Genomic DNA, 13,607 nt, shown 5'->3' with positions numbered 1-13,607 from the left:
AAGTACCCAGTCTCAGTTATTCTGTTATAGCTAACACAGTCCCCAAACTGGCCTGTGTCTCCTCCTTTGGGCCAGGACGAACTTGGGAACCTGATACGATGGCTCAACAACTTGACCATCTCCCAAGAAATTCTGAGGAAAACCCATTTCTGTCTTCTCTGATAAGGCTGCACCCGGGACCCCAAGTGGGGAAAGCAGGTGTGTCTGTGACTCAGTTGCACCATGCAACCAGCCCTGAAAGTCAAAAGTCTTTTAGACAGTCTCACTGTGTCACACAGATTGGAGTGCAGTAGCGTAATCTCAGCTCACTGCCTCCACCTCCCAGGTTCAAGCATTTCTCCTGACTCAGCCTTCCGAGTAGCTGGGATCACAAATGTGCGCTACCACGCCCGGCTAATTTTTGTAGTTTTAGTAGAGACGGAATTTCACCATGTTGCCCAGGCTAGTCTCAACCTCCTGACCTCATGTGATCCGCCTGCCTTGGCCTCCCAAAGTACTAGGATTACAGGCATGAGCCACCAAGCCCTGCAGGCCCTGGAAGTCTTAAAGGCACAGGAGGCTTCCTCCAGCATTACTCAGTGAAAACTGGTGCACAGGAATGGGGCGGGCAGAATGTGCATGTTCTGGAAATTAGCTCAGTGCATTTGCAAACCTCCCTTGGCCTTTCTGACCTGCCCCTGCAGCTGTCCCCTGCAGTGGCACAGCTGAGAGCTTTATTACCGCTTAGAGCAATCTCCTATTTGGGTAAACAAATAGGGGTGCTTGAAGGGACAAACTAATCAAGAAGTCAAAGAGACAAGACAAACTTGGCTCTTCCTGTCACATGAACCCTGGAGTGCTGGAGCTCTTCTGTGGAAAACTCTATGCCACTCTGCCCTTCACACACACCTATTTAGCACATCACCCTCCCGTGCCCTCTTCTCCTCACAAAGCCAACACCCTTGTTTAGATCATGCATGAGGCACTGATTTTGCACTGTCTGGTGCTGTGATGACAGTTTGCAAATGTAACCTGATCATAGGCTGCAGTTCCTGGAGCAAGTTGAGGCCCAGATTCCTGACAACCCTTGTCCTATAAGCCCTCGGGCTAAGGAGGTGCTGAGCCAGGAAGCACCTCTGGCCTCACCAGTTCTGTTTGGTGGGCAGCGAGCACAGAGCCAGGCAGGCAGCCAGCTCAAGAAAGGGCTCCGGTTACACTAAGGTTTGCTTGATAACCTAATGCTCCAGTGTTTGGGCTAAGTAGGCCTGTTCTCCATAAGCACACAGGAAAATAATCATTCTAATAAAATAATAACTAGCTAATGTTTAGCTAATCATTCTAATAAAATTAATAACTAGCTAATGTTTATAGGTCCCAGGCACTTGACATGAATTACCTAATGGAATCTTTGCAATTTTGGAAGTCCGTACTAGAAGTTAGGTGCTATTTTTATCTCCTTATTAAAGATAAGAGAAATGGGCCCGGAGCAGTGGCTCATGCCTATAAGCCCAGCACTTTGGAAGGCCCATGTGGGTGGATCATTTGAGGTCAGGAGTTCAAGACCAACTTGGCCAACTTAACGAAACCCTGTGTCTACTAAAAATACAAAAATCAGCTGGGCATGGTAGCACACCTGTGATCCCCACCACTCAGGAGGCTGAGACAGGAGAATTGCTTGAGTTCAGGAGGCAGAGGTTGCAGTGAGCCGAGATCATGCGACTACACTCCAGCCTGGGTGACGGGGCAACACAACAAGATGCCGTCTCAAAAAAAAAAGGATAAGAGAACTAAGCCTCAGTAAGTGGAAGACCAGTCTTAAAGCTGGAGTCCACTTGTCCCCAGAGCCATGCTTATACCCTGTCCCAGGTTTCTCAACTTTCAGGAGCACCAACATCCTGCCTCAGTGACCCCCGAGGGCATGATAAAGTTCCTGATTCACTAGGTCTGCATGGGGCTTGGATTCGCCTTTCTCAAAAGCTCAGGCAGTACTGCTGGTCTGACACCTACGCTTTGAGAGCAGTGCCCTGCACTACAGCTGGGGTCCCGAGCTTCCTGAAGGGACCACCTGGGACTTTTACAATCCTCTAGTGTTATCACTGCTTGGTCCTTATCCAGGAAATCCACTCCCTAAAGGGTGTCATGCATCCCTGCCACTTCAGCCAGAGCATCCCTCAGTCCTCTGCCAAAAACAATGTGCTGTGGGGACAGGCACAAACTAATGCACACATCTGTGCTCAAGATGCATGTTCTGCAACTGGCAAAACACTTGACAGCACAATGAGGCTCTTCCACACCTGAATGGGCTTTGTCCTCACATGGAAGAACAGGCTTCACAAACAGGCTACGGACAACCTCAGAGTTAGCTGGGGGATGAAGACGCCAGCCAATCGCTCTTGCACCCACTTTCTGCCATGGGCAGTACTTATCACCATTGTCATGTTACACTGATGTCAGTATTGTTTCATCAGCGACCTTTCCTCCCACTGTAATGAAAATTCTGCCAGGACATGGATCTTGTCTGTCTTGTTCCTGCTGTGTGCCCAGCAACCGGACCAGTGGCTGGCATACAGGTGTGGGCAAGAAAATGTGTTGCATGAACAAAAAAACAAATGCACAGGTGGACAAAGAAACATGAGTCAGTGAGTAAACGAGTGCAGAGAGGGCCATGGGCAGACCTTGGAGTAGGGATGGGTGTGACTTGCTGGGAGAAGCTGCAAACCTTGGCTGGACAGAGAAACCAGAGGGGAAGCTGAGTTTCCCAGCTGAAAGAGGCCCCCTTTTCACAGGCGTGAAAGGTGTGGCGCTCGTCTTGCCCACACAGTAATCTGGACAGAGGTGTGTTCATTTGCTGGAATGGCAGTAATATAGTAGCACACAATGGGAGGTTTACACAACAGACCTTTATTGTCTCACAGTCCAAGAGGCTGGAAGTCTGAGATCAAGGTGTCAGCAGCTTTACCTGGCCCCTCAGGTCCTGTCCCAGGGAACAGCTGTAGCTGTGTAAAAATTCCTGGGTGTGCATCACTGCACTACAGCCTGGGCAACAGAGCAAGAGTCCATCTCAAAAAAAAAAAAAAAAATTCCTGGGTGGGTTTCCTCTGCAGGCTATGAGGGAGAATCTGCTCCAGTCCTCTCCCCTAGTTTCTGGTGGTTTGCAGGCAATCTTTGGAGTTTCATGGCTTGGAAATGAATCATCTCAATCTGTCCTCATCTTCACATGGGGCTGTGCGTGTGTGTGTGTGTGTGTAGCCAAATTTCCCCTTTTTATAGGGACACCAGTCATATTGGATTACGGGCCTATCCTGTTCCAATATGATCTCATCTTAACTAAATACATCCGCAAAGATTCTACTTCTAAATGAAAGTCATATTCAGAAGTACTGGGGGCTAAGAATCCAACATATCTTTTCTGAGGGACAAATTTCAACCCATAACAGAGGTGTAATTAGTAATTGTGCTTCTAGGCACAATTTGCAAACATAGGTTTTTTTTCCTTCGTTTCTGGAGACTTTCTATTGAATGCCTTTTCGTCTGTCAGGAAGCTGTGTTGGAAGCAGTGGGATGCTGTGACTTGTGAGACCTGCTGAGAAGGTGGTCAAAGGCTCCTGTTCTCTGCAGCTCTTCGTCTTCAGGCTGTGTGAGCAGGGACTGTGTCGCTGTGTCAGGCAGCGAATTTACTGCACACACCCGGGAATTTTTCTTTTTTTGAGATGGAGTCTTGCTCTGTTGCCCAGGCTAGAGTGCAGTGGCACACACCAGGAATTTTTATGCAGCTGCAGCTGTTCCCTGGGACAGGTAGATAAGGACCGAGGACCTGAGGGGCCAGGTAAAGCCTGCTGGCCCAGGTGCTGCGGGTCCTGGAGCTGTCCTCCCAGGAGACTGCCTCAGTGAGCCTTGCTCCCTGCACTCATGGCAAGAGCAAAAGTGGCCAGAGGAATGGCTCCTCCTTCAATTTTGGACTTCCCTTTCTGGGATTGTCCCATCGTGGGCACAGATTACAACATCCACTGCTCCCCTACTCCCTGCTGCTACCTCTTTCATTTGGCACAGGAAGAAAGGAAGGTCGTCTCTGGGGAATGGACCCAGCCAGGCCAGGCTGAGCTGCTGCCGTCTGGTGCCTGACCTTCGCATGCCCTAGGGGCCCTATTTCAGCCCCCTTTCACCACCCCATCTCCTCCTTCCAAGAATCACAGTGGGCAGTGTTTATACTTGCACAGGATGGGGGGTTGGAGAGGAGAACATCTCTAATTTGCTCCTCTATTCTAATTTTCTTTCTCATTCAATTAGGCTAAAAAAAATTTAACACTCATAGAAACAGCTCCTAATGAAAGCAGCAGCCAGTAATTACATAAATCATTTACTGGAGAGCTATTTTAGATTCCTCATTTAATGAACGTTGCAGAATTTAGCTGGTTTCAGATTCATCAGAATAGGAGCTTGGCAAAGTCATGAAGACAGAGACCCCCTCCCCACACATTCTGTTTTGCTGGTGACTGTCCACCTGTGACCCTGTGCTCACCTCACTCTACCCTGCAGGCTCCCCTCCACCTGCCCCTGTAGACACCTCCTCCATACCCACCTCTGTGGCTTCCACTGCCATTACCTATTGGTGACCCCAGATCTCTAATATCTCCTTCCCAGATCATCTATCCACTGCCTACAGGAATTTCCAGTTGGAAGGCTGCAGGAATGACGTCCTCCTCCCCAGACCTGCTCCTCCTTCCTCCCTAGGGTAAGTGACACTATTCACTCGCCTGGTTGCTTGTCCAGACAACTGAAGCTCAGAGAGGTTAAAACACTTGCCCACAGGCACACAGCTAGTGAGTTATGGTAAAGCAGATATTTGGACCCAAGTGTGACTGTTCTCAAAGCCCATGCTGTTCTACCAGCATGCTGTGCCATTTTAGTGATGAGGTGAGTACATGAGCTCCCTCCCACATCTCATGCTGATCCAAGCAGTGGTTCTATACGATGTAATCGAACTGACAAACCAAAACCATTTGTGATGTGCCAGGCTGTGTTCCAGGTGTTGGGATCCCAAGTTGCCTAAGACACAGTCTTGCTCTCTAAGACTCAAAGAAAAAAAATCGATTATGGACATTTAGTGTCTTCTGTGCTTTGACAGAGGTAAGTACCTGTGCTTGTGCTCACATGTAAGAGCACCACCTACCTCCCGCCTTGGGGATCAGGGAAGGATTCTCAGGAGGTGAGCCTTGAGTTGGGTTTTGAAAGTCAGGTAGAAGTTAGCCAAAAAACAAGGTCTTGGATATATAAAAAAAACAAAACAGTTTCTTTACCCTCACACAACATTTCTGACACCAGAGGTGTGGGTTATTTCCCCCAGTGACCAATTCTCCAACACCAGCTGGGTGTCCTACAATTTAATTCTGACACTATCAAGCTGCAGTTCCCGTCAAATCCCTCACATTAAGGGCCCAGTCCCACCAGACTGTCCCCATTGCAGATGCCAATAACAAGTCTGGGCCTCAAGTACTTCTGAGCAACCAGCTATAAGTTAGCTGTTCCCATGGCTCCCTCCTTGGGTTTAAAAATCTGCTAGAATGGCCCACAGATTCAATGACCCATGTATCTCAGAGAAACACTACTACATTTACCAGCTTATTATAAAGGACGAAACTCAGGAACAGTCAGGTGGGAGACAAATAGGGCAAGGTAGGGGTCGGGGAGGTGGTGGGACTTCCATGTCCTCTCCAGGCACCCGCCCTGCAGCACCTCCACATGTTCCGAAATCTAGAGGCTCATCGGCTCTCACTGTTCAAGAGTTTTCACAGACCTCAAAATCCAGCACCCAACTTCCATTCCCAGAGGCTGAAGGGTGGGTGGGGTTGGTGGGGTTGGGTTTGAAATCATACGTATTGATGATGCTGCAGCAGTTTGAAATAAAATCTTGAGCCATTTATGTCCAGAATTTTTGACAAACAAAGCAAGACGAAACAACCAATCCCACAAAAAAAAAAGCAAGACAAAAAACAACTAGCCAAACCACCAAACCAAGCAAGCCCTAGGCTTCACTGTTTTGGGATGCACTGAGTCACACTGAGTCATGCCTGTGCCTGATGTTCTAGAAGAGTTCGGTTTCCTCTCCAGGCAATCAGTTATGTGATAAAGAGGTGTGGAATACTTGGCAATGATTTAAAACCCAATCTCAGTTTGGTCCCACCTTGAGATCTGTTCTTTTTTTGTTTGTTTGTTTGAAGACAGAGTCTCTATCTCCCAGGCTGGAGGGCAGTGCTGTGGAGCAATCACAGCTCACTGCAGCCTGGACCTCCTGGGCTCAAGAGATCCTCCTTCCTCAACTCCTGTGAGTAGCTGGAACCACAGGTGTGTGTCACCCGGTCCAGCTAATTTTAAACTTTTTTGTAGAGACAGGGTCTCACTATGTTGCCCAGACTGGTCTCAGACTCCTGGGATTAAGCGATCCTCCTGCCTGGGCCTCCCAAAGTGCTGGGGAGATCTGTTCATTCTTAATGGAAAAATGCTTGGTGCTTTATATGCCAAATAGTGTCACAATTGGCCCTGTTTTAGTCCAACAGAGAAAAAGGCAAAAATTACACATTTCAGCAGACCTGGTACATTTGATAGCTTAAATTGACATAAAAATTGTCTTCTAAAACTAAGATAAAATGGGGATAGTGGTATTTCCTCATGGAGTTGTGGGAAGGTGTGGAGTGAGATTCACATGCAAAGAGTTTGCACAGTGCCAGGCACATCCAGGACATTGATGGGTGAGAGTCCCTAGTGTTGGGACTATTGCTGGGGTGGGAGTGGTCTGTGCCACCAGCAGGGAAGGAGGGCAGATGAGCCTTCCAGAATGTACTCCTCAGAACCTGGATCCTAAGTCTGTTTGCACGCATGTGCCCTGTGTGTGTTCTCTGCCGGGGCATTGGCAGACAGAGAACCTTGTCCACGTGAAGCACTCAGGGAATCATGGCTGGCTAAAGGCAGAGCATAAGGCGGAGATCATCTGCACCACCCACACCACATAGAAAGGAGAGCTGAGCCTCCGAGAAGGGGAGGGAAGGTCCACAGCCGCAGGGTCACAACTTCCTAGGAAGCTGGGGCTGGAGTCAGGCCCCTGACCTGCCCTCTCTGTCGCTGTGGCCCGCGCTGTGCTCCCCAGGCAGCCCCCCAGCCGCACCGCCTTCAGTCTCATTTGGCCTAACGGGAAGTGGGTGCGGGGTCGTCCAGCCCCTGGAAGCTCACCTCTAAAGGCCCAAGGGTACCGTAGAGGCGGGGGTGGAGGAGGGGGGCGGCGGCTGTGGCCACAAAGGCCTCCAGGAGGAGCTTTCACGACACTTCATGGGAAAAAGTCCCACAGCCCTGGACTGAGCCTTCATCTCACCTGGGCTCGCCTCAAAGTCAGAGCAGGCGGGGTGGGGCGGGGGCTGAAACTGATGTGCAGAGTGAAGGGCTCCGAGCAAACACTCCCAGGCCTGGGCCAATAGGCCCCATGGCACCTTCGGGAACATCTCTGTCCATGTAAAGCTGCAGTCTGCTGTTACTGGTTCAGCTACGGGGCCAATATTTCTATATTCGGACACTGCGCAGCCTTTAGGTCTCCCAAGGGTTTGCGTTCCCCGGAGTCCAGACTCATAATCCACACCTCCCTCCCCCTGCAAAAAAGAGCATGCCCAGGTAGGTGAGCGGCGGGGCTGTCCCGGGTCTCCTTCAGCGCCAGGAGGGAGAGTGCGCCCCCACCTGGCGACAGTCAGGATGGCCGCAAGAGGCCAGGGCTGAAAGAGGGCAGGAGCCTCTCCTGTTGGTCTTGTCCCTGGGTGTCCGTCAGAACCACCCGGGACATCCCCAAATTACAGAAACCTGGACCCTCACCACAGACCCTGAATCAGGAAGTACGAGGTGTGCCCCAGGCATTAAAAAAACAAAAAACAAGGGCTTCTGATCTCAACCCAAATTGAGAACTGCAGGGTGTTAAGATCAGAAATGAGATGTCACAGATGGCTTCTAGCTAATAATAGTTAAGATGCCAACACCTGTGAATCATTTGTCATTATTTGTAAATTAGAGGCCTGTGGCAGCGGCTCACGCTGTAATCACAGCACTCTGGGAGGCTGAGGCAGGAGGATCACTTGAGCTTGGGAGCTTGAGACCAGTCTGGGCAACATGGTGAGACTCTGTCTCTACTAAAAATAAAAGCAAATTAGCCAGGCCTGGCAATGAGCACCTGTATCCCAGCTACTGGAGAGGCTGAGGTGAGGGACTGCTTGAGCCTGGAGGTCAAGGCTGCAGTGAGCTGTGATTGCTCCACAGCACTCCAGCCTAGGCAAAATTGAGATCTTGTCTCAAAACACACACACACACACACACACACACGGATGTATCATTAGAGCAGATTTGAGGCCATTCCTCTAACTCTCTCTTTCCCTTGCATTCTTGGAGAGTCAAGTCCAGTGTGGGGGCTCTGCAGCGCAATATAAGCCTGCAGTCCTCTGGAACCTTGCTGGAGACTGTCGCTGCCCTCTGCCCCCAGTTAGGATGGTTTCAAATTGGTCTAGCCTAGTGCTTTATTGGCTTCCCAAAAACTTTGGGCTAAGTTCAAGTGTGGGACTCCCCTGGAAGTACGCCTCAAAAGCAGATGCCGTCCACACTGTTTCTCAGCAGGAAGTTGCCCCACCCCAGCACAGCTGTTCTCCACTGTGACACGCACAGGAGCCCTGTGCTGAAGAGCAGATTCTGATGAGCAGGGCCGGGTGGGGCCTGAGAGTCTGCGTCTCTAACAAGCTCCCAGGAGACATCTTGCTGCTCTCCAAGGCCCACATGTGAGGGTCTACACCACTTACTGACAGAGCTGCTCTAGCTATGACCAGCTGTAAGGGCTTCCGAAGAGGAGCTCCATAGCTAAGCTGACCAACCCTCCTGGTTTGTGTGGTGCTGAGGGGTTTGCCCAGACTTGAAACCTGGGATGGTCCCAGGGAAACCAGAATTCTTGGTTACCCTGTGCAAAGACATGGGCCAATACAGTTAATTTAGGTAAAGCCTTGACACAGACATCTGAGAAAGGCTCAAGAATGCTTACAAAGGAACAAACAAGGTGTTATAATCTAGTGTAGAAAAAATACTCTTGAAGTACAGAGGGGGCCAGGCACAGTGGCTCATGCCTGTAATCCCAGCATTTTGGGAGGCTGAGACAGGCAGATCACCTGAGGTCAGGAGTTCAAGACCAGCCTGGCCAACATGGTGAAAAGCCATCTCTACTAAAAATACAAATATTAGCTGGGCATGGTGGTGGGTGCCTGTAATCCCAGCTACTTGGGAGGCTGAGGCAGGAGAACTGCTTGAACCTGGGAGGTAGAGATTGCAGTGAGCCAAGATTGAGCAACTGTACTCCTGCCTAGGCAACAGGAGCAAAAACCCCGTCTCAAGGAAAAAATAAAAAAGTACCTTGGGAAGGCAGATTAAATTCAAGGTCATTGTGAAACTGAGCTTCTTGAGAACTGAGCTCTGAGTGGGATGGGAAAGAAAAGGGATTAGGGAATGATCTAGGCTGGGATGAAGGAAAGGGCTCCCATTGCTATACCTGCCAGCTTTGTTTAGCACTGATTTCCTGAAAAGCCAAGTTCATCTGGGTCATCAGAACCTACCAGACCATTAAAATCATATTCAAGTGTGTGCTGCTGTATTTGTATTAAATTCCTGTATCTATGTATTGGAGGCCACTTTCTCTTCCCAAATGCCGTGGCAGTTAACCTGGCCCTAAACCTGAGTTGCCCTGGCCTCCATGCCCAGGTGGCTTCTAGAGAATGTCACATAATGCAGTGGTTTAATGGCCTTCTCTGGTGACCACAGCCCTGGTCTGGATGTGGTCCTCTCTCTGCCCTGCCGTGTGCCATGTGACCTAGGTAGGAAGGGAGTCAGCATCTACCTGTCCCCCTTCCTCTATAGGAATGGCTGAGGCATGAGGGCTCTGAAAGCCCTGGAGACACAGAGAACCTTGCCAATATATGAGTCTGGAAAAACCTCTTGGCCACCCTAAGAAAGCATTTCACAACAAAGACTGCACACAGTATTTTTTGGAGGGCAGCCATGCTCTGGCCTATGGGTTTGGTCCCTAGAACTCAAAGTATGTGGATTTCCTCAATGTGTGAGAAAAGAAGGCTCCATATTCCCTATACTTCATCCCCAAGGGTATGGTTTATTACCACCATAATAAACCTGAGTTTTGAGGTTTTGCTCTTGTTGCCCAGGCTGGAGTGCAATGGAGGGGTCTCAGCTCACTGCAACCTCCACCTCCCAGGTTCAAGTGATTCTCCTGCCTCAGCCTCCCAAGTAGCTGGGATGACACACATGCCACCACTCCTGGCTACTGTATTTTTAGTACAGAGGGGGTTTCTCCGTGTTGCCCAGTCCTGGTCTCAAACAACTGACCTCAGGTGATCCACCTGTCTCAGCCTCCCAAAGTGCTGGGATTACAGGCATGAGCCACCACGCTCGGCCTAAGGGAGGCTTCTTAATTATAAAATATATAAGGCTAGGCATGGTGGCTCAGTGCTCTGGGAAGCCAAGGCAGGAGGATTGCTTGAACTCTGGAGTTTGAGAGCAGCCTGGACTACGTAACGAGAGCCGGTTTCTACTAAAATAAAATAAAATAAAACTTTGCTGGGCATGGGGTTGTGTGCCTTTGATCACAGCTATTCAGGAGGCTGAAGTGAGCTATGATTGCACCATTGCATTCCAGCCTGGGCAACAGAGTGAGACCCTGTCTCAATTAAAAAAAAAAAAATATATATATATATATGCATATGTGTGTGTATATGTGTGCATATGTGTGTGTGGCAACAGAGTGAGACCTTGTCTCAATTAAAAAAAAAAAATATATATATATGCATATGTGTGTGTATATGTGTGCATATGTGTGTGTGGCAACAGAGTGAGACCCTGTCTCAATTAAAAAATATATATATATATATGCATATGTGTGTGTATATGTGTGCATATGTGTGTGTGACAACAGAGTGAGACCTTGTCTCAATTAAAAAAATATATATATATATGCATATGTGTGTGTATATGTGTGCATATGTGTGTGGCAACAGAGACCCTGTCTCAATTAAAAAAATATATATATATGCATATGTGTGTGCATGTGTGTGTGTGTGTGTGCGCGCGCGCACAGCTTTATTTCTTCAGCCGTGATTAAGATTTGAACTTTGGAATCAGGTAGATCTGACTGCAGGTCCAGCTCTGGCACTTTCTCCCCCTCTAGAGCCTGGGTTTCCTCATCGGTAAATTAGAGATATTAACAATGCATCCTCTTTGGGGTGGCTGGGCCTTGGCAGGCACACAGTCAATGCTCAGCTCACAGGCTGCTGGAGGAGGGTCACTGGGCGGGGCAGGCGTTCTGTGGGGCCTCCTTTAAGGCAGGTTGTCATTAGCACACTACCAGCAACAGGAAGTTCCAAGATGCTGCCAAACCACTTGAAAAGATGTGTTAGAAATCCCCATTTGGGGGACCTAATCAAACTCCACAGCTTCTGCACGGCAAAAGAAACAGTCACTAGAGTGAATCGGCAACCAACAGAATGGGAAAAAATTTTTGCAGTTTACCCATCTGACAAAGGGCTGATATCCAGAATTTACAAAGAACTCAAACAGATTTACAAGAAAAAAACAAACAAGCCCATTCAAAAGTGGGCAAAGGATATGAACCGACACTTTACGAAAGAAGACATATATGAGGCCAACAGTCATATGAAAAAATGTTCATCGTCACTGGTCATCAGAGAGATGCAAATCAAAACCACATTGAGATACCATCTCACGCCAGTTAGAATGGTGATCATTAAAAAATCTGGAGACAACAGATGCTGGAGAGGATGTGGAGAAAAAGGAACACTTTTACACTGTTGGTGGGGGTGTAAATTAGTCCAACCATTGTGGAAGACAGTGTGGCGATTCCTCAAGGCCTTAGAAATAGAAATTCCATTTGACCCAGCAATCCCATTACTGGGTATATACCCAAAGGACTATAAATCATTCTACTATAAGGACACATGTACACGAATGTTCATTGCAGCACTGTTTACAATAGCAAAGACCTGGAATCAACCCAAATGCCTATTGATGATAGACTGGATTGGGAAAATGTGGCACATATACACCATGAAATATTATGCAGCAATCAGAAATGATGAGTTCGTGTCGTTTGTAGGGACATGGATGAATCTGGAGAACATCATCCTCAGCAAACTGACACAAGAACAGAAAATGAAACACCGCATATTCTCACTCATAGGCGGGTGATGAAAAATGAGAACACATGGACACAGAGAGGGGAGTACTAAACACTGGGGTTTATTGGGGGGAAAAGGGGAGGGCCAGTGGGAGGGGGAGGTGGGGAGGGATAGCCTGGGGAGAAATGCCAAATGTGGGTGAAGGGGTGAAAGCAAACAGAACACACTGCCATGTGTGTACCTATGCAACTGTATTGCATGCTCTGCACATGTACCCCAAAACCTAAAATGCAATAAAAAAAATAAGAAAAAAAAAAAAAAAAAAAAAAAAAAGAAATCCCCATTTGGTAGAGAACAAAATTCTCAGTTCACAGAGCTTAAAGATGAGTCAGTCCTTTTGTTGTTAATAAATCCTTTATATTTGAAGAGTTTTAGATGTATAGAAAAGCTGTAAAGATAGTATGGAGAGTTCCAATCTCTCACAGGGAGTCCTGCATCGGCTCCCTGCTGGGGTGGGCTTGCTGTGGTCCAGTGGTTCAGTTTTTGTCTGGCTTCCTTTTTTCTGTGGTGAGGGTCTAGCCCACAAGCTGAGTTATGGAGATGCTGCAGCTTTTCTGTTTGTGAAAATGACCTTGATCCCCACCTGCACCTTTTCCTTTGTGTATACAGGCCCACCCACAGCATGAGACCATCCAGTGTGAGGAGCACACCCAGTGAGCTAGGCCAGGTGACCTCTGACTGCTACCCCCTGCAGGCCCAAGGTCAATCAGAGCCCCTGCAGAGGAGGCACTGTTACCATCTCCTGGCTTCCGGATGGTCCAGAGGGGGATTTCTCAGAGATAAGTGAGCCAGACCTCTAAGAATCTGTAGGGTGGGTGAGCATATTTGGGTGTTCTTTTTTTCAGATGAAAAGTATTTATGGTAGCCTGAGGCTTGAGGCTTAACCACTATGAGCCTCAGTTTCCCTTTTCAGAAAATGGGAATAAACCAATGCTTCAGTCCTGGGAATGTGAAGAGTGAAGGAGAAGTGTGAGTAGCACTGGGCCTGGCACAGATGAGTGTGGTACTTTTATAATGATAAAAAAGCTGTGTGGGCCATACCAGCCATGCCAAGTGTACATGTGGCCTCAGCTCACCAGATTCTCCCACCCTCTGCCACTCCCCAGGGTGGAGGGGAGTGAAGAAGTCAGTGCCATATCCCAGCACAGGCTTGAATCATTGTATGCTTGACAGGCTCCAAGGCCTCCCCAAGTTAGGTCTTCTCTCTGTGTACCATGACATTCCTCCAGAAAGACAAAAGTGCAAAGAACATCTTCCAATTTAAAACATGTTTAATGACCAGGCTCAGTGGCTCACACTTGTAATCCCAGCACTTGGGGAGGCTGAGGGGGATGGATCACCTGCGGTCAGGAGTTCGAG

Source organism: Callithrix jacchus, chromosome 19 (genome assembly GCF_049354715.1).
Source record: "Callithrix jacchus isolate 240 chromosome 19, calJac240_pri, whole genome shotgun sequence".
Lineage (NCBI taxonomy): Eukaryota > Metazoa > Chordata > Mammalia > Primates > Cebidae > Callithrix > Callithrix jacchus.
This window is presented reverse-complemented; position numbering follows the sequence as displayed.